At 40.7% G+C, this 26,110-nt stretch overlaps 1 protein-coding gene and 1 pseudogene across 9 annotated transcripts in view; both read left to right on the forward strand.

Moving 5' to 3' along the window:
- Agbl4 (ATP/GTP binding protein-like 4) overlaps positions 1-26,110 on the forward strand; it is a 1,266,676-nt gene that overhangs the window by 874,158 nt on the left and 366,408 nt on the right. The window lies entirely within an intron of this gene.
- Positions 18,275-19,507, forward strand: Gm12804 (predicted gene 12804; annotated as a pseudogene).

Here is a 26,110-nt window from a genome sequence, read left to right on the forward strand (position 1 = left end):
TGGCCAGCTCCCGTGTCGTTTTTCCTGGGGGAAGGGAACTAGGACACTGAACCTTCATGCAATCAGACATGCCTTCCACAGGATGCCAACAGCAAGCTATCCTCTGTGCAGTGCTTAGCCTCGCACCCCACGGCATAACGCAGCATAATTTCTTTTAGAGCGGCAAACCGAATCTGAGGAGATTGTCCTGCCTCCACTGCAGCAAAAGCCTACGCTACCATGGCGAAAGTGCGGGCCGCACACTCTGCACCTAACACATGTGCCAAACACAAAACACACACACACTATAACAAGCATACATCCCAGGGCTCTCATCCCCGCTCATCTTCCCTAAAGCAAGGGATAGATAGCCAGAGGGGCTATCTCTTTAAGGGAAATTCAGGGATCAAAAAGGCATGGAAAAATGTGAACATCATGTCGAGCTGGTATCGGCTTCTGGAATACCGAAAGGATCTCTCATCTCGGCTCCATCCTTTGTGCTTGTGGGATCATCCACCACATCCACAGGGGCAACTGGATCAGGATCCTCATTCTTGCAGCGTCTCACCAATCTCTCCGGCACCCAAAGAGGTTCCGTCTGGTCCTGTGGGAACACACAAACAGACCCTCTCGCCCACGTCAACACCTGATCCTGTCGATCCCCAGGGGGATGGACACAATACCTCGTGGTGATGAGACCATAACCTCAATCACCTTGTGTCCATCTGGGGAGTCAATACGCCAAATCTCTGGACAGAAGGTCCACCTATAGGTGGCTGCTGAGGAGGCATAGGGAGGAGGCACAGAAGCTAATTCGCCTTCCTCCTCCACCTCAGCTCTTTTATTTTGTCCTTTCTGTCCACCTGATAACACTGTGTCTCCTTTCTTTTTCCTTTTTCTTTTTAAGCCCTTCTCCTCTTCCGACATACTTTCTTGTTGCTCTGTAAGGATTTTCTGACCTGTCTTGACTGCCTCTACACACAAACAGTAACAGAGTCCATATATCAGAACAAACAAGACCAAAACTATCAGACCTACCCACAAAGGGTCAATGGGAGAAAAAAGCATAACTACACAGCGAGGATCTCTTGATCACTACACTGAGGTTATCATAGTTCCTTAACTTGTCCCCAAACCGGGAACCTTAACTTGTCCCAAAGCCGGGAACCTTAACTTGTCCCAAAGCCGGGAACCTTTCGTTACCTTGTGCCTGCTTCCTGGCAACTTTATGCTTGCCTCTATTTTATCCGAGGTCCTTCCCAAACTCCTGGGTTACTTTGTGCCTACTTCCTGGCAACTTTATGCTCACCTCTATTTTATCCGAGGTCCTTCCCAAACTCCTGGGGTCGCAAGTTTCACTCACCGTGAACTTACCCTGCCGGCAACCACTGACTGCTGAAAGTTCTGAACTCGGTGGGGGAGTCGGTTCCCCGTACGGGCCACCAATTGTCACGCCTGCTCTCGACCAGCAAGAATGATGCGACCACCAGTCCTTCTAACAGCAGTTTATTCAGTCTTCATCTTTCTTCTTTCTCTTCATCAGTACCGTTCCCCAGCTGAAGAGTTCTGAATCCATGCTGGATCCTTCTCAACAGTCTGTTTTATGGGAACACTTTATTAACCGCTTCTTCCCCGTTATGCAGTTCTGAATCCTCCCTGTAGCAGGGGGTCTTCACTCGTGCCTGAAGATGTTTCTTTTCCCGGGTTTCGGCACCAACTGTCGAGCGCGCCCCCAACTCGCCAGCAAGAACGACGCTGCTACAGGATCCTTCTGCACACGTTTATTCAGTCCTGTTTCTTCTTTCTCTATATATCTCCCTTGTTTATATCTCCCCTGTTTATATCTCCCTTGTTTTTATATCTCTCTTGTTTTTATCTCCCTTGTTTATATCTCCCTTGTTTTTATATCTCCCTTGTTTTTATATCTCCTCACTAATAGTAATCCTCTCTTGAATAATAATCCTCCCTCTAACCCGGGCCTCTCACTCTTTTATACTCTCAGTTCCCATCCACACACAGCAGGCCACGCCCCCTCACCAGGCACGCAGCTTCAGCTAATCAGGGCAGCAGGGGCAAATCTCCACCAAATTGGATTCACCTGTATCCTGGTACACCTGCGCAGCACTCAAGATGTTTGTGTCTTATATGAGGAAGTCAGGTGCAAGTCATATGACTTAGCTGCAGTCCCTGGCGCCTTTGGGACTGCCGCCACACCCGCTCCCCACAGCCAACCATGAACATGGCACTCCATCATCAAGTGTCTTTTTACCTTAGTATATTAAAATTTTGCACTGCAGAGGGGTTTTTCACATGCTTGGTCAGATTTATAACTATGTGTTTTTTAAAACTATTTTTCCCAATTTTTTTAATTTGGAAAGAACATTATTAGTATATAAAAAGGCAATTTATTTTTGACTTATTGATTCAGTGTAGATATTGCACACTATGTTGGATACAAGCAGAGAGAGTAGGCACCCTTGTCTCACTCCTTTTTCTAAGGGAAATGCCTTTAGTCCCCCCTACTTAATAAAATGGTAGCTATATTTTTGTACTATATGGCTTTACTGTGTAAAGTATGTTCCTTATGGTGGTTGTTTGAATGATGTGAAATACCCGCCATAATCTGAGGCACATAAACATTTCAGTCTCAACTGTTAGTTCTGTTTGGGCAGGATTTTTTTTTTTTTAGAATTATTTTTTTTTAATTAGGTATTTTCCTCATTTACATTTCCAATGCTATCCCAAAAGTCCCCAATACACTCCCGCCCCCACTCCCCTACCCACCCACTCCCACTTTTTGGCCCTGGCGTTCCCCTGTACTGGGGCATATAAAGTTTGCAAGTCCAATGGGCCTCTCTTTCCATTGATGGCCAACTAGGCCATCTTTTGATACATATGCAGCTAGAGTCAAGAGCTCCGGGGTACTGGTTAGTTCATAATGTTGATCCACCTATAGGGTTGCAGATCCCTTTAGCTCCTTGGGTACTTTCTCTAGCTCCTCCATTGCGGGCCCTGTGATCCATGCAATAGCTGACTGTGAGCATCCACTTCTGTGTTTGCTAGGCCCCGGCATAGTCTCACAAGAGGCAGTTATATCTGGGTCCTTTCAGCAAAATCTTGCTAGTGTATGCAATGGTGTCAGCATTTGGACGCTGATTGTGGGATGGATCCCTGGATATAGCAGCTGTTTGGGCAGGATTAGATGGCTCAGCCTTGGTGGAGGAATCATATCACTAGGGACAAGCGTTGAGATTGTAAGCTATGTACTTCTGGTTCTTTTTCTCTGTTTCATGCTTGCGTTTGAGATGTAGACTCTCAGCTTCCTCCTGTGAACTCTATGCCTGCTGCTTGCTGCCATGCTTTCCTCCCATGAAATCTTGTCTCTCTGGAACCATAAGCCCAGGAAAATTCTTCCTTCTTTAAGTTACTTTGTTTTAGTCGTAGCAACAAAATGGTAATTAATAACTTCTATTTCTGGTTTCTCAGGTATTTTATCCTAAAGATACGCTGTATTTTGTCACTAGTTCCCTTCTGCGTTTATTGAGCTAATCATTCTTGTCATGCTGGTATCTATGAATGAAAGCACCTTGATCATAGTATATTTTGTCTTAATGTATAATATATTCACTTTTCAGGAAATATATTGAAAAATTCTATAGGACATTGTAAGTAACTCATTTGGTCTCACTTTTTTGCCACATATACTTTTCTAATCACTCTGTCTGGTATTATCATAGGCTAGCCAATATATTTGTCCATCTCTACTACCAAACATGGTACTAAGAACCAAGCTATGCTTTTCTCTTCTTACTACTGTAATAGAGGTACAGCTGCTATGATAGTAACCAACCACTTTCTGATTCAATTAAAGGTCTACTTTGTAAGATGGGACTCATCCCTCATACCATTAACTAGACCATAATTCATGCATGACTAGGTCATATTCCCTACAGGGAAATCTAATACTATTCTACTAAATTGATATAGTAAAAATTACCCCACATTTTCTTACCATTATGCATATCGACTTTTATCATTCTTATTATATATATGTTGTCTGAACCCTAGAAGCAAAGCATCTCTTTGCAATAGATGACAATACAGGGACCCACAGCCAATCAATGTGCAGAGTGTAAGGGACTGTGGAGTGCTCATCTATAAATGGGGCATCTATATCATCCCTCATCCCAAAGTTCAGGGATCTTATTGGAAGAAATTGGGGAAAATAGTATGATCTAGAGGTTGAAAACATGTAGTAAGACAGTCTTTGCCATACAGTATAGGAACATTGAACACATGAACTCATGGCTAGGACTATATGCACAAGATTAAGCCAGTCAAAATGCCTGCATGAATGAGGGAGGGGATCATGAAGTTCCACTCTGAACTGAGGAAGTTTGACAACTGATGGCTATGGAAATGGAGGTTTAATTTTCTTCAAGGATGTGGCCTTTAAGGGGTTACCCATGTTCCAGTAGATGGTACCACATCCGTGAACACACAAGAGGTACTAAAGGGTCTCAGTGGGTTTTCTTTAAGAGCACATGAAGCTGGGAAGCAAAAATAGTGATGGGAATGTAGAAGAATTGTAGATGAGGGACTAGGGGATGTGTTTTCTTAAGATACATGTATATGCATGTACAAAATTCCCAGTGTTTTAAAGACATCGGAGAAGATCATAGAGTGAGCAAGTAGCTAAATATGGTTTCAAACCTAGTATCCAATATATAGCAGAGACTCTTAAATGTTCACTGAATGGAAAGGAAAAGGGAGGGGAGACATTGCCTTCATCTAACAAAATTAGCAAAGTTGTTTCAAATAATAAATCACTCAATCCAGCCCTTAGTGATAATATTATGATAGCAACTATTTCATAAGCTTATAATGTGCTAATACCTTACTTGCCATATCCTGCTTTTTCTTTTAATAACTTGAAAGTTAAAGCTGGGAATTGACTTAGTATGTTACTTGCTATGCAAGTATGAGAATGTGCATTCAATTTCTCAATTTTTTTTTTTTTGGTGTTTTGGTTTTTTGAGACAGGTTTTCTCTGTATAGCCTGGGCTGTCCTGGAACTCATTTCTCAATTCTTAATGATGACCTTCTAGGAATTCCTATAATTATAACTGTATGTATTGAGCTCTTTTATAGTTGGACTGCTATTAGGTCTTTTCTGATACTGCGTAACAGTAGTAAAATTATAGTTATGAAGTAGTAACAAAATAATTTTATAATTGGGGGTCACCACAACATGAGGAGCTGTATTAAAGAGTCATAATATCAGGAAGGTTAAGAACCACTGTTTTAATCCTCATGTATAGCACAGTGTTTATCAATGATTAAGAAATCATCAATAGTTATCAAATAAAACAAGAAATGTGAGGGCAAAATTTTATTTAAAGATGTTTGAAAGCAAAATAAGGTTTCTGTGGTCAGCTCCAGGCTCTGCTTTTAAATGGGTCTCATAAAGCTAATTTTTAAAAAGGAAGGAAGGAAGGAAGGAAGGAAGGAAGGAAGGAAGGAAGAAGGGAGGGAGGGAGGAAGAAAACGAAAAGAAAGAAAGAAAGAAAAAGAAAAGAAAAAAGAGCGAAAGCAGTTCTGTCCAGGAGCATTCTAAGGATCATGTTACAAAGCCACAAGCATAAGTGTGCTAGCTTGGGCTTCTGTTCTGTGCAGTAGCTCTACCTGCTGGAAATAGAGGGAATTCTAAGGCCTAGGAATGCCTTCATTGCTGTGGTATAGATTAGCTTTAATGGTAAAGGTTGAAAGGGCTAAAACCCCACAACAGGAAACAACTGCCATCTAAACACATCTATTTTCTAAAAATATACTTCTATGAAGAACACTAAGTGGCTACCTCCTTGTGTCTGAGTGCCATCTACTCAAGAAGTTCCTCGGAAAATTGGAAATAGATCTACCTGAAGACCCAGTTATACCACTCTTGGGAATATACCCAAAAGATGCCCCACCATGACAAAGGGGCACATGTTCCACTATGTTCATATTGGCCTTACTTGTGATAGCCAGAAGCTAGAAACAACACAGATGTCCCACGACAGAAGAATGGATACAGAAAACGTGGTTCATTTACACAATGGAATACTACTCTGTTATTAAGAATGAGGACATCCTGATTTTTGCAGGCAAATGGATGGAACTAGGAAATATCATCCTGAGTGAGGTAACTCAGACCCAAGAACATGCATGGTACGTACTTACTAATAAGTGGATATTAGCCAAAAAAAAAAAGTACAGAATATCCCAGATATAGCCCACAGAACTCAAAAAGATCAACAAGCTGAAGTGCTCAAGTGAGGATGCCTCAGTCCCACTTGGGAGGGAGAAGAAAGCAATCACAATTGGGGAGGGAGGGAAAGAGGGACCTAGAAGGGAAAGTGGATGGGGGAACAGTAGGGGAGAGAGGGAAACCTGATCTGGTATTGGGTGAGGGAAAATGATTGAAGCCCTGAGGGCCAGCAAAAAGATAGGAAACACACAACCTAGGGAAATGGGAGGTTGGGGGGACCCTCCAGAATGCACCAGAGACCTAGGAGGTGAGAGACTCTCAGGACTCAAAGGGAGGGACCTTAAATGAAATGCCTGACAGTAGGGAGAGGGAACTTATAGAGCCCACCTCCAGCAGGAAGACTGCATCAAATGGGGGAGAGGGAATGGCATCCCACAATCACAACTCTGACCCATAATTGTTCCTGTCTGAAGGTATTACAGGGATGGAAATGAAGAGGAACCTGAGGAAAGAAGGTCCAGGGACAGGCCCAAAGAAGGATCCAGCTAAAGGGGAGGTTCCAAGGCCTGATACTATTACTGAGGCTCACAAAAAAAGGGATCTAGCATGACTGTATTCCAGGAGACCCAATAAGGAGCCAAAAGAGTCAGAGACAGATATTTGCACCCAACCAATAGACAGAAGCAGCTGACCCCTGTTGTTGAATTAGGGAAAGACTGAAAGAAGCTGAGGAGGAGGGTGATCCTGTAGGAGGACCAGCAGTCTCAATCTGAACCCCCGAGATCTCTCAAACACTAGACCACCAAACAGGCAGCATACACTAGCTGATATAAGGCCCCCAGCACATATACAGTAAAGGACTTCCAGGTCTGTGTTCATTCAGAGATGATGCACCTAATTCTCAAGAGATTGGAGGCCCCAGGGAGTTTAGAGGTCAAAGGCAGGGGGAAGTACATCCATGTGGAGACAGGGGGTTGGGGAGGAGGTATGGGATGTGGAGCAGTCAGAGGGTGGACTGGGAGGGGATAAAATATGGAGTGTAAAAAAGTTAATAATTAATTTTAAAAAAAGAGAATGCCTCACCTTGAATCCAAGTGGTAAAGGTGCCCAGTAGCTGGGTACTGATGTAGGAAAAGCCTGTCAAAACCATCATTTTATTTTACCTGCTACTCCATGACTTGTTTGTGAGATTCCTAAATTTGGTCTTGAGATGATTGTTTTGACAGTCTGTCTTCATGAGTGCCTTCTTAAGCTCTGGGAGGTCTGCATGTTTTCCTGCATCTGGTTGATGCACAAAGACTTTCTTCTTTTAAGGACTTAGGGAATGTCTCAAAATGTCTCCAAGGAAACACTCACTCTGCAAGTTTTCAACTGAAAAGAATAACTTCTTTTTCTGAGTCTCAACCAACGAGATAATCTTGGGTCAATAATAAAAGCCAGTCAAGTTCACTGTTTTCATACACTATGATTAATTTGTATTAACTTCAAATAAAAACAGTGGTGTTTATGGATTAGCCAGTCTGCTTTATTAAATCAGTGTTGCCCTTCAGGCTACTTCACCTGTATGAAATCTGGAAACTTGAAGAGCTCCTAGAAGATATCACAAAGTTCTGATTTATCATGCTACACTTTGAGATCAAATTAAGAAACTTCATTATGGAAATTCCTTTTAGTTGAGCTTACTTCCCCTACCCCATTCTGGGAACAAAAATCTGACAGCAATAACTAGGCACATTCCATAAAGTCTATATCTCTATCACAATATTGGATAACTCCCAGAGACAGGATTTGAAGGAAAGAAGTCTTAATGAGGATGTATGTGCCACATGGAATGGCTGAGGAGCTCTATCACTTGCACTCAGTTTCTTCTCAGTAACAATTGATGAAAGAATGGTAGCTATGTGTAGCTGAATGGTAAATTCTTCATAATCTAGGTTCCCCTTTCTTCTGTACTCTGTGAGTCTTACCATTTCCCTGTCTGCTGGGTGCTGACTGCTTCTGTCTCAGGGAAGATGATTTCTGAGCCAGTATGCACTAGTAGTAGGGTTCTGATTACTTGAGGAAACAAAAACACTTTTAGTCTTTGTTTTCTGGCTTGCTTCAGGTTGTATTTAATGACAAGGTCTCAGCACTAATGCTCTGGCAAAGCTTTGTCCTTCCTCTAGTCTGCTCTGTCAGATGCCTCCTGCTGGAGAATTGCTTCTGTAGAAATGCTTTGCTCTCTGTGTGTTTCTGAGGTGAGCATTTCTCCATCTCTAACATGAGCATGCCATTCCCTGTGGCTTAAAGACCCTACTACAGCCATGTGTTTGGAAACATGAAATGTTTGCTTTTGATCCATTAAGTATGGAAAGGAAATTGCATTTTGGGTCCCCAAATGAAAACTTACAGAACTATGACCGTCATAACATGACCTATGTTCTGCTGACTATGCTGGAACTAACAATACAGCATACTCACTAAACTTACGTTTTCCACATATTCCAGACACCCCAGCTATGATCCAATGTAATTCATCTTGTCTCATGAATACTTAAGTAAGCAGTCTAGCAATTTAAACCATGTATAAAGGAGTAGTGGTAAAGACGTCGGGGAGGCATACTAGCACTACTAGCACTGTAACTGTTGAAAGAGCTACCATCATTTAAAAGGAAATCAAAGAACAGTCACAATGATGAGAGTGTCTAGAATAGATCCAGAGTTCTGAAAAAAAAACATTAAAACAAGGTTAATTTATGATCAGCATTGACTATATAGCATAGAAGGGAAGACATGACACAACTTAGGAACACAGTATTCAAATTACACCAAACTAATAAGAAAGCTGTGGGATCAACTAAATTGTCTGGAAAGACTGAAGCTCTGAGCAAGTATCAACTCTGAAATAGTAGACCTAGGTTTAATTGCCAGACTCTCTTCTCTGACCGTAGACTGGGAAATTTACTTTACTTTTCTGAGTTTGGATTTTCTCAGTGCACTATAAAATGGGGGAAATCACTTCTTATTCACAGGGCAATGTGAGAATTAAATGAGGAAACATAGAGGCTCTAGCTCAGTGCTTGGCACGTGGCTGCTGCTCAGTGTACCAAAATATTCTCACTCCCATAAACCCCTAGACACTTCAGATACAGACATTCATGTACCTAAAAATGCCATTGTAAGAAAGCCATAAGCTCCCTTATAGGGAATTTATTTTATTTTCAGAGAGATCACAACTTGCCAGTAAAATTAGAAACTTGGCATTAGACAGCATGAAGAAGAAAAGTATTGGTTGAATAAGATGCTTTTTCCAGACCTCTGGAAAAGGCAACTTTGCTAACTACCTTGGAAACCTGATCTTGAAGAGGTATATAGGCCCATAAATTGGCAGTGACCCTGTGAGAATGGACCTGCTGTGGAATGACTAAAGTGTTGCATGGTGACATGGTATCACCTGGAGCTTGATAGAGGGACTCATATCTTAGCTGAGAGCTGCTCTCCAATAAGATGAGAACTGAGTTGCTGCTTTCCCAGGATGGGGTGGGGGTGGGGGTCATAAGAAGAGTAGTAGTGGGAGAGAAGGGGATATGAACCTTGGAGTTAGGAAAGGAAGAACCTGCAGGTGTCACAAAAATGTTTGAAAGTTGACTTTCTTCTCCAGCTCATTTTCATGATCCGATAGCTCTAAGGCAGACGAGCTTATAGAGTTCCTCAGACTCAGCTCAGCACAGTGGAGACCATTCTCCTGCCACACAGACTTGCCTTCTTCCATTGCCTGGTGCAGAGTGTACTTACTTATTTGTAGCTTGCATGATCCTTTATGGATTTTCTTTAATTTCATATTTCAGTAAGCCACCTAATAGCACAAGCGGATTAATCCAAGTCACTTGATTCCTTCATATTTTTTCAACAAGAAGTAAGCACGTTGGATATGTTTTTACCTCCTCTTACCTTCCTTACCAATCTGCTCTAACTCCTAACACCCCATCTGCTTGTAATGTCATCACCTCCCTCTGTTTCTCACATCTGTGCTTCTGAATATGCTGTTCCATTTGTTTTTCCAACCTGTGGGCCCATCTTGGCTCCAAGGTCTGCCTTCTCCATTCCCAACCCTTACCCGCTGTTGCATAATCATTTCTTCCATAGAACTGCTTGTTCCTCCTTTAAATCCTACCGTTCCCATTCTTGTAATTCAGCTATCTCTCAAATTATTCTGCTCAGTAACCCAAGTTTACTAAAGATAGGAACTCTATCTTTTACCTCTAGGTTTTTTTTGCCAGTGCTTAGCATGATGAGAGATGCACACCCAAGATCCGTATACAGTTTACCTCTCACCAAGCACAAAAGCTTCAATTTTCTAGCTAGCAGGTTCTATTTTATTTATTTTATGGGTAAAGAAGAAGATTAAGATTATTACATTGTACTATCATATCTAATATCTCCACTATTTCTCCCTTCATTTAAGTTTTTAGTCTTTTCCTACATTCCCAGTAAGGGTTTCCTGGTTTCCAGGTATAAACTGTTATTCTGGCCTCAAAATACCCATTTGCCTCCCTGTGGCCCTTATCGCTACTTTAAAGCATTATATCTATCCTACTTTTTATGTGTTCTCTGTAGATTCCATTAAAAGTAAACTCTATGAGGACAGAGATTTTGGACATTTTTTTGTTTATCATTCTATTATACCTGCAATAATGTCTGGCACATAGAAGCATATCATTTTTAAAGGAATCACTACTACTAGTAATTACTACTAAAAATCTTAGTTACTTTTTAATTGCTGTGGCAAATCATCATGACCAAAGCAACTTATAAAAGAAAGAGTTGAATTTTGGAGCTCATAATTCCAGAAGCTTAGTTTATTGGTCATCATGGCAGGAAACATGACAGCAGGACAGGAGGGGGAGAGAGAGGGAGAGGGAGAGAGAGAGAGATATCAATGCTCACCCACAATGATACCTGCTAATCTTTCCCAAACAGTTCCACCAACGGGGGACCAAGTAATTAAACATATGGACTTGTGGGGTATATCCATATTCAGACCACCACACTGAGTAATTGTTGCTGTTAGAAAATTGCAATACCTGACTTGTGGCTAATATTGAGAATGGCATATCTCACCCAAGAGTGCATTTCTCATTCATAGGACAAGAGGATTAAATGAACCTGAAATTTACATAGGCACTGGAGTTAGTAATTGTACAAGCTACCTAATCTTTCTATGTCTTATTTTACCCATCAGGTAGACTGATACATTTATGAACTCACAGCCTCTGTAGTTTTGTATGCAAGACCTGTGTAAGATCAAGCCAATCAATATTACAGACTAGAATGGAAAGGCTTTGTGTTCCCCTGCTCCAAACTGAGGAGTTCTGAACAGTTACTGTCTCCTAGAGAAAGGGACACCATTGCATACACTAGCAAGATTTTGCTGAAAGGACCCTGATATAGCTGTCTCTTGCGAGGCTATGCCGGGGCCTAGCAAACACAGAAGTGGATGCTCACAGTGAGCTATTGGATCAATCACAGGGCCCCCAATGGAGGAGCTAGAGAAAGTACCCAAGGAGCTAAAGGGATCTGCAATCCTATAGGTGGAACAACAATATGAACTAACCAGTACCCCGCTGGAGCTCCTGTCTCTAGCTGCATATGAATCAGAAAATGGCTTAGTCGGCCATCAGTGGAAAGAGAGGCCCATTAGTCGTGCAAACTTTATTTGCCTCAGTACAGGGGAACGACAGGGCCAAGAAGTGGGAGTGGGTGGGTGGGGGAATGGGTGGGGGAGCATGTGGGGGACTTTTGGGATAGCATTGGAAATGTAAATGAAATAAATACCCAATAAAAAAAAGAGAAAAAAGAATACAGCTTTTGCTGTACATATGCAGCTAGAGCCATGAGTCCCACCATGTGTTTTCTTTGGTGGTTTAATCCCAGGGAGCTCTGGAGGTACTGGTTAGTTCATATGAGAGAGAGAGAGGAGAGAGAGAGAGAACATAGGTTTGAGGGATAGGGAGGTGGGTTTATATCTTAGAGAGGTTGAAGAGAAAAGTTAGGAGTTAATTACATCAAAATTTATTGTATGACACTCTCCAAGAATAATATTTTTAAAGGTTATTGAGATTAAAAACATTTTATAATGTTTCATATAAATGATAGCTGTTATTTCTAGTGGATCTAGAAACTATCCATATGAGATACATCTTGGGTTTTTGTCGTTGTTTTTGTTGTTGGTGGTTGGTTGGTTGGTTGGTTGGTTGGTTGGTTGGTTGGTTGGTTTTGTTTTTACTATTTATGGTAGGTGCGTTTTTAACTACAAATTAGTATTTAATCTCAACAACTTGTTCTCAATAACATACAAAGTAATTTGTACATTATTTTGGCTAGCTATTTGTAAAGACATGGTGGCACAGTAAATTTGTTACCAAACATTGTGACCCTTTTTCTTTCCCTGGATTGTGTCTGTAAGTGGTAACTATGAAGCAGAAGGCCTGTGAGCATGGGGGTTGAATTTTTACAGACCCTTCTTTCCATTCTTTTCTTGCTGTGACTAGCTGATGGTATGAAAGATCCTAAAGTTTGAACCCTTGAAAAATACAGACTTTTCCAGTAATTGAGTAACCCACAATTTATATTCTCCCTTATAAAGATTCGTTGTTAGTTACCTAGACTCATGATTGCCTATTCTCTTCTGCATCAGCCCTCTGGGTAGATTGAAGGGTCTAATTAAATTAAGCCATTGGATTGTAATTATAATTTTGAAACAGAAAATCCTCTAGGGAATGCGATCACATTTATTATTAGAAAGAGGCATGTGCCTGGCAAGTGTAGGCCAGATACAGTTCTCCCCATTATGACAGCAGGGAGAAGCACAAACCCAGGGAGGCCACAGAATCTGGATACTGGGTTGGTAATAGTAGCTACTAAAGTTTTTCTATCTTTGCAATTCCACATTTACTTTTTAGAAAATTAGACTCAGTCCTGGTCCTGGGTCTTGGTGGATAATAACTGCTATTAATACTCATTGAACCTTAGCTCATACTGACATTTACTAATTTACTTAATGGTCAAAATTACCCTATAAGGTAGGTAGGTTTGGGGTTTTTCTTTGTTTGTTTTAATTATATTCCTGTTTTACAGACAAGGTAAAAGAGCCAGATTTATTTGTTTGTGTTTACACAAGGAACTCTTTGACTTCCTGTGTGTGTACTGGGAGAAAGCCCCAAACTTACCTTCACTCTTTCATTACTGCTTCCCTGGAGATGTGGGCCATGCATATCAGAAACCACCTCTCCCAAATCATTCAAGAGAACATTTGTCATGCTGTTCACGATCCATGCCAGTTACAGAGTTTCAAGTTAAAACACTCCACTTTCATCTGTGATGGAAACCATGGCCATGCACCTTTCATGTGCCACAGTCACTTCTTTTTTAGAGAATTTAATCAGCCAAGAAATAATTGAGGCAATTTTATCAATGTTGCATATTTTCTTTCAAATGTTTAGCTACTCATCATCCATAATTACCCCCCTTCACTTTCCTGTCACTCACTTTGTTCTAATCTTGGAAGCATGAAATCATAAAAGAAAAAGCATATTAGACATAACTTTACAGATGAGGAACCTAAGAATCAGGGAATAGGAGCAGCCTGGCTAGTGTCATGTCTGGAGCCCCTGCAGTCAGTGACTGTATCTCATTTGTCTTTATCTCTTCGTTGCCAAGCACCGGTTAGATACTTAATGTGTAAAGGAGGAAATAACTATGTAGTAGGACAGGCATAAAAAGCAGATATCCAAAACATGCCTCCAGAGTAGGAACAATGGCTGATCAAAAGAACTAGCCCTGTTGACACACTAGAGCCATCATGTGGTGTCTGAAGCCTGTGAGTATTTGAAGGAACTATTTAATGGATGAGTGGAGCCCAGGTATTGGAGATTCAGACAAATCCAGCAAGTAAATAGCTCTGATAAATGCACAAAAGGCTAAAAGAGCATTTGGGAGATTAAAAAAACAAAACAAAACCCAGTCTTAGAAAACAAATGATGCTTCTGGATGTGAGTTGAAGGCATTGGATCAACTTATAAAAAGGAATAGAGGAGGCAAATGTTGAAGAAAGCTATAAGCAATTAGTATATCTGACCAAGGTACTGGAGTGGAGAGCCAGATAACTATAAAAAAAAAAAGAGAGAAGACATCAAAAGCTTCATGTTAAGAATATTGTCCTCATCCTGAGAATGAAAGAGACTCATGGGAAAGAATGTAACAGGGAAACAAAACTGTAAGACTTAAACATAACAATGTTCTCTAGTGTGAAATATCAAACCCATAAGCTAAATCTGAATGGGAAAGAAGTAGAGAAAAAGCTGTGATAAGAATGAAAGAGAGGTCTGAGCTAGGAAGTGGTGATGAATCAGGAATAGGAAATGGAGGTAAAAGATACAGGAAGAACTGTTCTGTAGCATTCCATGAGCACAGAATAAAATTGTTCCTTTATGTCAGATCTCAGATCCCAAAATCTTAGGGTTCTCAAGTCCCTTATATAAAATGTATTATTTGCATATAAAATGTACATGCAATGACTACAACATAAGTACTATATAAATAGTTGCTTTAGTGTATTATTTAGGGGATATTGGCAAGGAAGAAGTCTCTAAGTCTCCAGGAATTCAGTACAGACTCCTTTTCTAATATATTCAGTGTTCTGTTGATTAAACTTGAGGATTTGGAGTACTAGCTGTGACATCACTAACTAGGGTGGACTAGTCAGTCCAAACCTCTAGACATTACCCTTAGACCTTCATTCACCGTCATTGCACTCTTCTCCATTCACTTCTTCCCCAGTCCTTTCTTTCTAAACACCTGAGCTTCTACTTTTCATCAGATCTACCCTCTTGTTCTTTCTAAACTATCCCCAACTGTCCCCTGGAGTTCTCCTTACCAACTCTAAAATGTGTCTCCCTTTTAACTGTTTCCATACGCATAGTTCTTGTACTTTATGGTTAGCTTTCTTACACTAAGAATGATTAATTTGAGACTCAACCAAATTGCTATGTATATCAACTTTACTCCTTTATATTAAGAATAGAATTCTATTGTATAAATATAATACAATGTGAGTAATCCTGTTGATAAACACTTGAATTGTTCCTAGTTTTTGATTAGTACAAATAAAGTTGGACATGCAAGTGCAACTTTTTTCAAGTGCTTTTATTTCTCTTGAAGAAATACTGAAGAACGAACAGGCTGAGTCAAATAATATGTTTATGTTTAATTTGTTAAAAAGAACATACTGAAGTTTTAGCTCTTCTGTCTCATCCTCAGTAGCAGCCAATGACAATTCAGCATTCCACTTCTCACTGACACTTGATATGAGCAGTCTTAATCTTAGTCATCCTAAGACATTACATTTTGATTTCAATTTGCACATCATTAATGACTAGTTTTCTTAGCTACTTTTCTATTACATTATAAAGAGTTTATTTTGAGTTTATAGTTTCAGAAGGTGAGTCCATGGCCATCGTGGCAGGGAACATGGCAGCAGGCAACAGTCACGACAGTGGAGCAGTAACTGAGAGCTCACATCCTGATCCATAAGCACAAGGCATGGAGAGCTAACAAGTAATGACATGGGCTTTTGAAACTTCAAAGCACAACCCCATTGATATACCTCCTCCAACAAGGCTATATATACTTCCTGATCCTTCCCAAACAGGTCCACAAACTAGAGAACAAGCAACACATAAAAACATATAGTTCGTTTTATGTTGGCCAACTACTCCTGGTCTTGAGGCCAGCCCTAGAGCATAGTCAGTATACTTAGTGTCACTTCATTGTAGAAAAATATTTTTACCAGAAGGTATTGATTGCAAAATGCTTGTTGGCTAGGGGTGGCACTTGTGTCCCCTTCCTCTTATCCATACTGAGATTTTTGTCTGGCTTGAACTTGCGTAGGTCTTGTGTGTACTGTCATAGTCTCTGTAAGTTTCTATGTGCTTCAGCCCTGTTGAGTCTGGGAAACACCATTTTCTTTTTTTTTTAAATTAGGTATTTTCCTCGTTTACATTTTCAATGCTATCCCAAAGGTCCCCCATACCCACCCCCCCCAACCCCCTACCCACCCACTCCCCCTTTTTGGCCCTGGCGTTCCCCTGTACTGGGGCATATAAAGTTTGCAAGTCCAATGGGCCTCTCTTTGCAGTGATGACCGACTAGGCCATCTTTTGATACATATGCAGCTAAAGACAAGAGCTCCCGGGTACTGGTTAGTTCATATTGTTGTTCCACCTATAGGGTTGCAGTTCCCTTTAGCTCCTTGGGTAATTTCTCTAGCTCCTCCATTAGGGGCCGTGTGACCCATCCAATAGCTGACTGTGAGCATCCACTTCTGTGTTTGCTAGGCCCCGGCATAGTCTCACAAGAGAGAGCTATATCTGGGTCCTTTCAGCGAAATCTTGCTAGTGTATGCAATGGTGTCAGCATTTGGAAGCTGATTATGGGATGGATCCCTGCATATGGCAATCACTAGATGGTCCATCCTTTCGTCACAGCTCCAAATTTTGTCTCTGTAACTCCTTCTATGGGTGTTTTGTTCCCGTTTCTAAGAAAGGGTAAAGTGTCCACACTTTGGTCTTCGTTCTTCTTGAATTTCATGCGTTTGGCAAGTTGTATCTTATATCTTGGGTATCCTAAGTTTCTGGGCTAATATCCACTTATCAGGAGACACCATTTTCTGAGAGCCCTCTATCAGCTCTAGCTCTCACAATCTTTCCAACTTTTCTTCTACTTAGATTCCTGAGCCTTGACGGGGGTGGTTTAATAAAAATATACTAAAGGCTGAATGGTCTGAAGTCTCTCACAAAATCTGCAACTTTTTAAACACTTAATACTTTTTCTCATAAGCATTGTGGGTACAGAATATTTAACCTGCAACAAGTTTTTAATGTTCTTTATTTTCATAGTTGAGACTTAAGCTCTTCATCAGATATATTATTCAGGAGCATTGTCTCTCAGTCTATGGTTTGGTGTTTTAATTTTGTAAGAACCCCTTTAATGTGAAATTTTTAAAATGTCAATTAAGGAGCTGAAGAGATGGCTCAGCCATTAAACACACTTGCTGCTCTTTTGGAAGTTCAATTCAATTCAAAACACTGACAAAAGTGGTTCACAATGACGTGTAACTCTTTTGGTACGTGGCATGCAAGTAGTGCGCAAACATACACGCAGACAAAACACCCATATACAAAATTAAATGTCAGTTCAGTCTAAATTGCCAGTGTCTTATGAAGAATGATTTTGCTGATGTATCTGGGAAATTTTTCCTAATCAAGTGTTCAAGATTTTAGAGAGCATATTTTATAAACCATTTTGAGATCATTTTTATATGGTGTGGGGTATGGTTCAAAATTGTTCTTAATCCCATGCAGACAACCAGCATCTAGATTCATTTGTTGAAAAGGCTTGCATTGCCAGTGAACTCCTTCATATCTTCATTGAAAATTACCTGTCTATACATGTATTGGTCTATTTCTAGACTCTATTCTCTTCTGTGGATCTCATTATTCCAAAACCAAACTGTCTTGATTACTGCTGGTTTATATTAATTCCTGAAATCAGGTAATATCAGTACTTCAACTTTGTTCTTCAGGAGCTAAAGGTGTCTGCAACCCTATAGGAGGAACAACAATATGAACTAACCAGTACCCCCAGAGCTTGTGTCTCTAGCTGCATATATGGCAGAAGATAGCCTAGTTGGCCATCTTTTGGAGGAGAGGCCCTTGGTCTTACAAAGATCATATGCCTCAGTACAGAGGTATGCCAGGGCCAGAAAGCAGGAGTAGGTGGGTTGGGGAGCAGAGCCGAGGGGGTGAGGGTGGGGTGTATAGGGGACTTTCAGAATAACATTTGAAATGTAAATGAAGAAAATATCTAATAAAAATTGGTTTAAAAAAAGTTGTTTTGGGTAGTCTACATGTTTTGCATTTTCATATTAATTCTAGAATTAGTATGACATTTTTAATAATAAAACCTGCTAAATTTTAAGTGGTTTTTGTGATATAAATTTTTGTACATCTGGAGTCCGTTTTGGAGAGTCCCCGCAGCAGCCGTCACCATGTCCCCAAGCGCACTCATGAAGCAGCCGCCCATCCAGTCTATGGCTGGGGCCGTCCCAGTTCGAAACGAGAAAGGTGAGATCTCAATGGAAACGGTGAAGGTGAAACGTTATGTGTCTGGAAAGAGACCAGATTATGCCCCTATGGAGTCCTCAGATGAAGAGGATGAAGAATTTCAGTTCATTAAGAAAGCTAAGGAACAAGAAGCAGAGCCTGAGGAACAGGAGGAGGATTCATCCAGTGACCCCCGTCTTCGGCGGTTACAGAACCGCATCAGTGAAGATGTGGAAGAGAGAAAGGATCAGATTACAGTTCAAGGATGAGAAGCTGAAGCATTGAAACAGAAGGAACTGGAACAAGAAGCAAAATGCGTGGCTGAGGAGTGGCACAAGTACACCCTCAAGGTTGTAGAAGAAGAGACCAAGAAAGAGCTAGAGGAGAACAAGCGGTCCCTTGCCGCCCTGGATGCACTCAATACTGATGATGAAAATGATGAGGAGGAGTACGAGGCGTGGAAAGTCCGCTGGCTCAAAAGAATCAAGTGGGAGAGAGAAGACTGAGAAGCGCTTGAAAAGGAGAAAGCAGAAATTGAACGCATGAGAAACCTGACTGAGGAAGAAAGGCGGGCTGAACTTCAGGCAAATGGCAAAGTCATTACCAACAAAGCTGTTAAAGGCAAATACAAGTTTCCACAGAAGTATTATCACCGAGGTGCCTTCTTCATGGATGAGAATGAAGAAGTCTACAAGAGAGATTTTAGTGCACCTACTCTTGAGGACCATTTCAACAAAACCATTCTTCCTAGAGTCATGCAGGTCAAGAATTTTGGACGGTCTGGTCGCACCAAGTACACCCACCTTGTGGATCAAGATACCACTTCCTTTGACTCTGCATGGGGCCAAGAGAGTGCCCAGAACACAAAATTCTTTAAACAAAAGGCAGCAGGGGTATGAGATGTATTTGAGTGACCATCTGCCAAGAAGAGGAAAACCACTTAGTCTTCAGCTTATTCCAGCTGACAAGGGGATCTAGTCAATTCTCTTGAACCATTATTTACATGGTTCTTGTATAGAGCTTTCCAGACTTGCAGCCATAACTTGTGTTTGAAGGTGTTTTCTAAGAGGTTTGGACTCACACCAAGAAACCCACAGAAAAGCACTAACCAGGTAGGCTAGAGGCTCCCAGATTAAAACCATTCCTGAGAAATCTTAGGTTTCTCACCTTGGCTTCCCACATTGACTTGGAATTATTCTGAGTGTGTTTGTCCAGCCTGGATCAGATACCTGGACATATGAATGGATGGCGCATTCTTTCTTTCTTCTTTTTTTCTTTTCTTTTTTTTTTTCATTATTTCTTCCTTAGGGTTAGGAGTAGGCTACCAGGAAATCCAAGCTCAGTCCAACCTGTTTTTGCATTTGTGGTGTTGAATCTATATATCTATACATTTCTTAGTAAATATACCTTTTGGTGTGTGAGTGTGTGTGTAAGAGAGAAACTGCATACTTAAAAACATTTTTACTATAATATTAGAAACAAATGTCTAATCCAGTGAACAGAGCAGCACATGCCTTCAGTCCCCACACCAGAAGTTAGGGTCCCATGAAGATCTCTCACTCAAGGCCAGCCATAACTACACAGTGGGCCCTGTCTCAAAAAGAAAAAAGAATTCTAGTAACTAGAAGTCTAGCTCGGTAGGTTACACACACCTGTAATCCCAACACTTGGGAGGAAGAAGCAGGAAAATCAAGAATTCACTCATCCAAAGTAGACATGGTGGCAGACACCTTTAATCCCAGCACCAGGAGGCAGAGACAGGCAGATCTGAGTTTAAGGCCATCCATGTCTACAGAGTAAGATCTGGGATCGCCAGGACTACACAGAGAAACCTTGTCTCAGTCATCAAACTACATAGTTCAGGGCCTTCCTAGACTCTATAAGACAGTCTAAAAAGCAAAACAAACAAAATGTAAAATAGGCAAATTCTTTTCTTTCCTCCATACTAGAATTGGAACCCAGGGCCTAGAAAATACATGCCAAGTGTTCTACTGTTGAATTATATCCCTAGATCTTTAAAAAAAAAATTTTTATACATCTATCTTACTTTAAAACTTGCTTCATACCTAGAATAACTTGCTTCCCAGACTATGTTAACTGATAGAAATGTTCTCTCTAGGAATTATATCCCTAGATCTTTAAAAATAATTTTTAGACATCTATCTTACTTTAAAACTTGCTTCATACCTAGAATAACTTGCTTCCCAGACTATGTTAACTGATAGAAATGTTCTCTGGAGTTCAGTCCCTTCACACCTTCCCAGCGTCTTCTTTCTCAGTCCCATCTCTGTTCTGCAGACCCTCTGGTCTCCTTGGCTTCCATGTGTCCTCTGACCCCAAAGCTGTTCCACCCACACCAGCCCTCCTCTTCTCACTTGTCTTCTCCCATTTTAATTCCACATTCTTCTCAGCACCAATGACTTTTCACAGATGCTCTTCTAGAGCCACGCTGCCCTCCAATATTCCTCCATATTCCTCCTGGTGAATATGTCCTAGGTTCTAAAGTTCATGATGCTTACTAAAGGATCAAATCATATGTGTGAATATTTGATTATTTTAAAGGTATATTTTCCCCCAGTGGAATCTAAATGCTATGTGGGGACAGAATCTGTTTTATATTCTTGTACTTTACTGAAATATCTCAATGCAGTAGGGGCTTGATAAATGCTGTCAAATGATCAAACTAATAAAGTAGAATGTTTTGAATGCTCATACTTTTGTTCATAACAAGGTGAGTCAGTGACTCAAATCAGGTCTTAGAAAAGACACAGTTATGACAAATAGAACCATATGTAGGTTTCTTAACTCTGCCCCTGGCTCAGCAGTCACCCTTTATGGGGTGATGTCTTCAGGAAATTGTCTTTAAATAACACATTTGTTTGCAACAGTTCATGCATTTCCATTTGGTTTTTGTTCATTGCCTTGAAATAGACCCAGAGGAGAAGCTGAGCAGAAAGGGGAAAAAAAGAACATAAAGTTATTGTTTGGAAATGTTGTCTTCCTACATTTATTCAAGCAACTCTTTTTGTATAACCAAAGCTCCTTTTGTTTTATTTCATTTCCCAATAGTTTGAAATGAGGCCAAAGAAGGTAGATGGGCCAGTGTGATGACATAGGGCCCTATAATCATACTGAAAAAATAAATATAAATTCTATACGTTCTGAACTAAGTCAAAAAAAAAATAATGGCTGCCTGCAGTCTGAGGTTCCCATGTTTAGTCTTTCTCCTTCTGCCTCTCATCTCCCTCTCCTTTCCCCTACGTCTCTCTCTTCCTTTTCAAGTCCCCCAGAAACTAAAAGCCCAAGTATTCTAGCTGGGCCCTTTGCATAATCCAAGTCTTTAGCTCTCTGGGCTTTTCCTGCCTCATTTACTCCTTCTTGAAGGCTAGGGAAGATGATTCTGGCTCATGAGTTGTTTGCTGTGTGAGCATGGGGACCTGAATTTGGATTCCCAAAAGATAGTAGTGGTGGTGCAGCAGAGACAGGCAAACTCCTGAAGTTCATTGGCCACCTGTCTTAGCCAATCAGTGAGCTTCAGGTTTCAGTGACCAATCCTGTCTCAAATATAAAAAGATGGAGAGTGGTTAGGAAAGAGACCTCATGTTAAGGGCTAGTCTCCATAGACGCTCACACAGTAACAAGTATATCTATCAGAACACGTGTGTGTGTCACACACACACATACACACTTATTCATTTTCTACCTATCTTCCAAGATGGTAAAAATCTTAATATCATAATAATATAAGCTATTAGAACAAATGTAGTGTGCCAGAAAATATGCTGATTGCATTGATGGTGTGAAGTCTGGTAGTCACAGCAGCTTTCTCTTGTATATGTTTTCTCATTTCATGAATGAGCAAACAAGCACAGAGAAGCAAATTCTCAAAATTCTCCATTGGGATATTTCTTACATACCAGACTTAGAACTAGTCTCTGTCTCAAAGAGAGTGTGTAAAAGATTAAATAGGGAAGAGACAAGGTTGTACCAAAGTTTTGAAACCAGTTTTACTGGTACCTCTGTGTGATGTAATTTGGATGGATGAACTTGTGGGGCCAGAAAATGAAAAGAGCTGAATGGTAGTTAAGGGTGCTTCACTGTTTTGGAAGCACTTTTGTATCCTTTTATTATTTGACTCTGATAAGAACTGTGCTGTATAAGGAAGAAGACAGTATTAACATCATGATTATTGGTGGCTTTGAATATGTGATTTCCAGCCTAAAGTGACACAGATTCTTTGTTCTATTGTCTCAAAACTTGAGACAGCCAACACATGGCCCCAGACTAGAGCTATGGGTTTCTAGTGCCCACTCTTTCATTGGTTCCCTTAGTAGTTAATGGACAATTGGGTTGCATTGCAGCTGACCCCTTGCTCTTAGGTTCCTTGGACTCTCCTGACCCTCATCAGCCTACCAGATTATGATAGGTGAAATCTCTGAGGTCTCCCCCACCTTCTTTTCCTAATTTGCCCAACTTGCACGGAGTCTCCATGGGTACCTATTTTCTAAGTGTCTTGAGGAGTGGGAGCAGTGGGGGAGGAAGGCATGAACTCCTCTTGGTGAACTGAACCAGATGGCTTAGTTACAAAAGGTTAAAATCAACTTGCTTGATTGATTATGAATTTTAAACAGTTTTTCTTCAGTGCAATCAGCTCTTTCCCATCGTCATCACTCATTAGGGAGAGATTTTCATTCTAGCAGTGATTGGCTTCCCAGCATTTGCATTTTGCATTCTACACACTAAGCACCTTTCTGTCAGAATTATGAGCTGCCTCTCTTTGCCTGGCCCCTACTGTTCATCCCCTGCTGGTCTTGTGTCCCTTGCTGGGATAGTGAGAAGTGACCCTTGAGAAGAGTGTAGAAAGGTCATGGCCATATTGACCACTGGCTGGTCTGTGTCTAACAGTCAGCTCGCTGGCCTCTGACAGGATGATGGAAGGGGCTGCCTCATGGCCTCTTTCTCTCCTCTTCTAATTGGCCTTTATGAATATTTAATGAAATCAGGATGGAATTCAATCAAAAGCACTACCTGCTGCATTTTCAGGAAAGGAAGAAGAAAAAGAAATGGTGGGGTATTATTAGATTCCTCTAGCCACAGTGCAGAGATAGAGTGCCCTAAAATCCTTCCATGCTTAGGTGACAGTGCAACCTCAGCGGTCCAGGTAACCCTGCTGCATCAGAGGAAATTAACTCTTAGCCAATGAGATGCTACCAACTTCCAGGTTCTGTGTAGATATATGGTTTGGAGAGGAAAGACCAAATTGCTAAAGCATGAGTCCTGTTAAAGACAGTGTCTTGACATTATTCCTCTCAGTAAATCTTTCTTTTATACTTGAAATCTCTTTATTACTAAAGCAAATTCTTATTATTTGTTTTATAAAGTTTATACATATAGAAAATCAAAGGTAAAATTTACTCATAATCCCACTCTCCAGAAATAATGTTAATATTTTCATGTTTATTTATCTATTACTCTAATGAGTCACTTACCCTCATAATCACAAAATAAGTGATTCTTTGTAGCCAATCTTTTATAATGTACACTGTTATCATGCAGTATTCATCTCTAACACAGTGTGGTGGTTTTTTGTACTTTGTTCCATTAATCTGCCTGATACATTCAGATGAGTCTTAAGCATTAGGTTTCCATGTAGGATCCTGAAGTTTTATGGTAACACAGAAGGACAGCATAGGAACCTCCCCTTGGAATCAAATAGATGTGAATTCCAACTAAACTTCAACCTTAGCTGTGTGTTCTTGGGAAAATTAATTAATCCTTCCAATACAGGCTTTTGTCTTAAAAAAGAAATAAGGCTTGTTTTGAAGACTGATTGAGAATCTATAAAAGGACCTAGTACAAGTGTCTTATATAAAGTAAAATGTTCAGTTTGTGGTAACCACTAATACTGCCATTGATAGTAATGCTTTGATAAATTTTCTTACAGCTAAATCTTAATCACTTCATTAGGCTAATCTCCCAACTGTGGAATTACTGGGTCAAAGGGGTTTCACATTTTGGAATCAACTAAAATGCTCTAAAACTCCTCAAGTATTTCTTTCTCAGAACAGCTTCTGAATCCTGGCTAACGTTTAAGATTCTCCCATGACTGTCACACTATAAAATGTTGGACATGTTTCTTCCCCTCTTGATCCGAAATTTTCATAAGTTGTGGAGGATATAGGCACTTGGGGTTGCTATAACAATGACAAACTATCATAGACTGGGCAGCTAATAAACAGCAGACATTTACTTAATACTGTTCTATGCATAAGAGGATGGTTGAGTTCTGGGGAGCATACTACTCTGGGTGACTGATGGTTGTTTCTTGTTGAGTAGTAATAGAATGGGAAGAAAGGTGATCAACTCCATGGGGCCTTTTGCTTAAGAACACCCATCCTACCTCTGAAGGCCCTACTATTTCCAACATAATTACTTCCCCCAATGTTCCTGTTTCTAATGCCTTCACATTGTGGGGTAGGATTTCTGAATAGGAGGGAGCACAATCATTCTGTCCACAACAGTGTTTCACTACACACATTAGGTTAGCATATTCTTCCCCTTTTCTTCCTGTGACTCTTTCCTGAGTCCAAGCTACCCAGTGAAATTGTCAGGTCTACAGCCAGCTGAGCAGCTCCAGCTATAGGGGAAATATGTGCTTATTAAGTTTAGGCTTCATTTTTCCTGGTGTTGTTCTCATAAATGTTTAGTGGCAATTCTAGATGGCAAGCAAAACCCAGAAAGCTTCTCATCTTTTGGAGTGTGTGTGTGTGTGTGTGTGTGTGTGTGTGTGTGTGTGTGTGGTCTCGCTGTTTAATTTGAAGCTGTACATTGTAGGTTGAAGTCTACCCTTCTTCATGGGGACGTGTAGAAGTCCTAGCTTGGGGATCTTTGAGTGGAATGTATTAACAAATACTGTATTTGCAAGGTATTTGTAAATCAAGCTAAAGTGTAATCAAACTGAGCTAGGGCAGACCTCAATTCAACAGTTGCTGCTCCTATAAGAAGGCCATGTAAAGACACAGGACACATAGATATCTACTAAGAACCTAATACAAAAAAGGGGCAGATGTGGGTTAATGCTTCCACAAACTAGGAAACTCAGAAGACTGTAATAAAACCTAAAACCTAGAATAGGCAGGTAGATTTTTTTCTAGAACCTTCAAAGGGAGTTTGACATTTGCAGTGCCTGCACTAGGAAATACATTCTTCCAGCCACCAAATTCCCTGTTTCAACAGAAAATTGTTCCCACTCTACTGAACAAGTCAGTAAACTGAGTCACTGTCATGACTGTGCCTCCTGAGACTCTGTTTCTCAAAACAGCTCAGCAATTTCACATGGTTCCAAAGTATTACCAACCATTAGATTGCCCTCTCTGATGATTGGCCATTTGTCGAGATAAGTTGTTTGCACTAACCCAACCATTGTTGTGCTTTTCCTTACACTCCTGCTTCCACGAACTGCTCAGGTCATAATCTTTGACAAATCTGCCAGATCGTAGTCCTTATGCCTCACCAACCAAACTCACCTGGCATGCTGCAGCAGAGAAAACTCCAGACGAGAGCTTCAGCAACTCTCACCCCTCTTATTTGTCTGTTTTTTCCTTCTTAAGGATGTTCATGGTCTCTTCAGTGGAGCTTGGCCATCCTAAAACACGAGAGAACCACTGCTTTCCAGCAGCTTCTAATTTCAGTATGCCTTAGAAAAATAACAACTAGCAGTTTAGCTATTATGTGAAGCAGGAGA

The sequence above is a fragment of the Mus musculus genome, chromosome 4 (genome assembly GCF_000001635.26).
Source record: "Mus musculus strain C57BL/6J chromosome 4, GRCm38.p6 C57BL/6J".
Taxonomy (NCBI): Eukaryota; Metazoa; Chordata; class Mammalia; order Rodentia; family Muridae; genus Mus; species Mus musculus.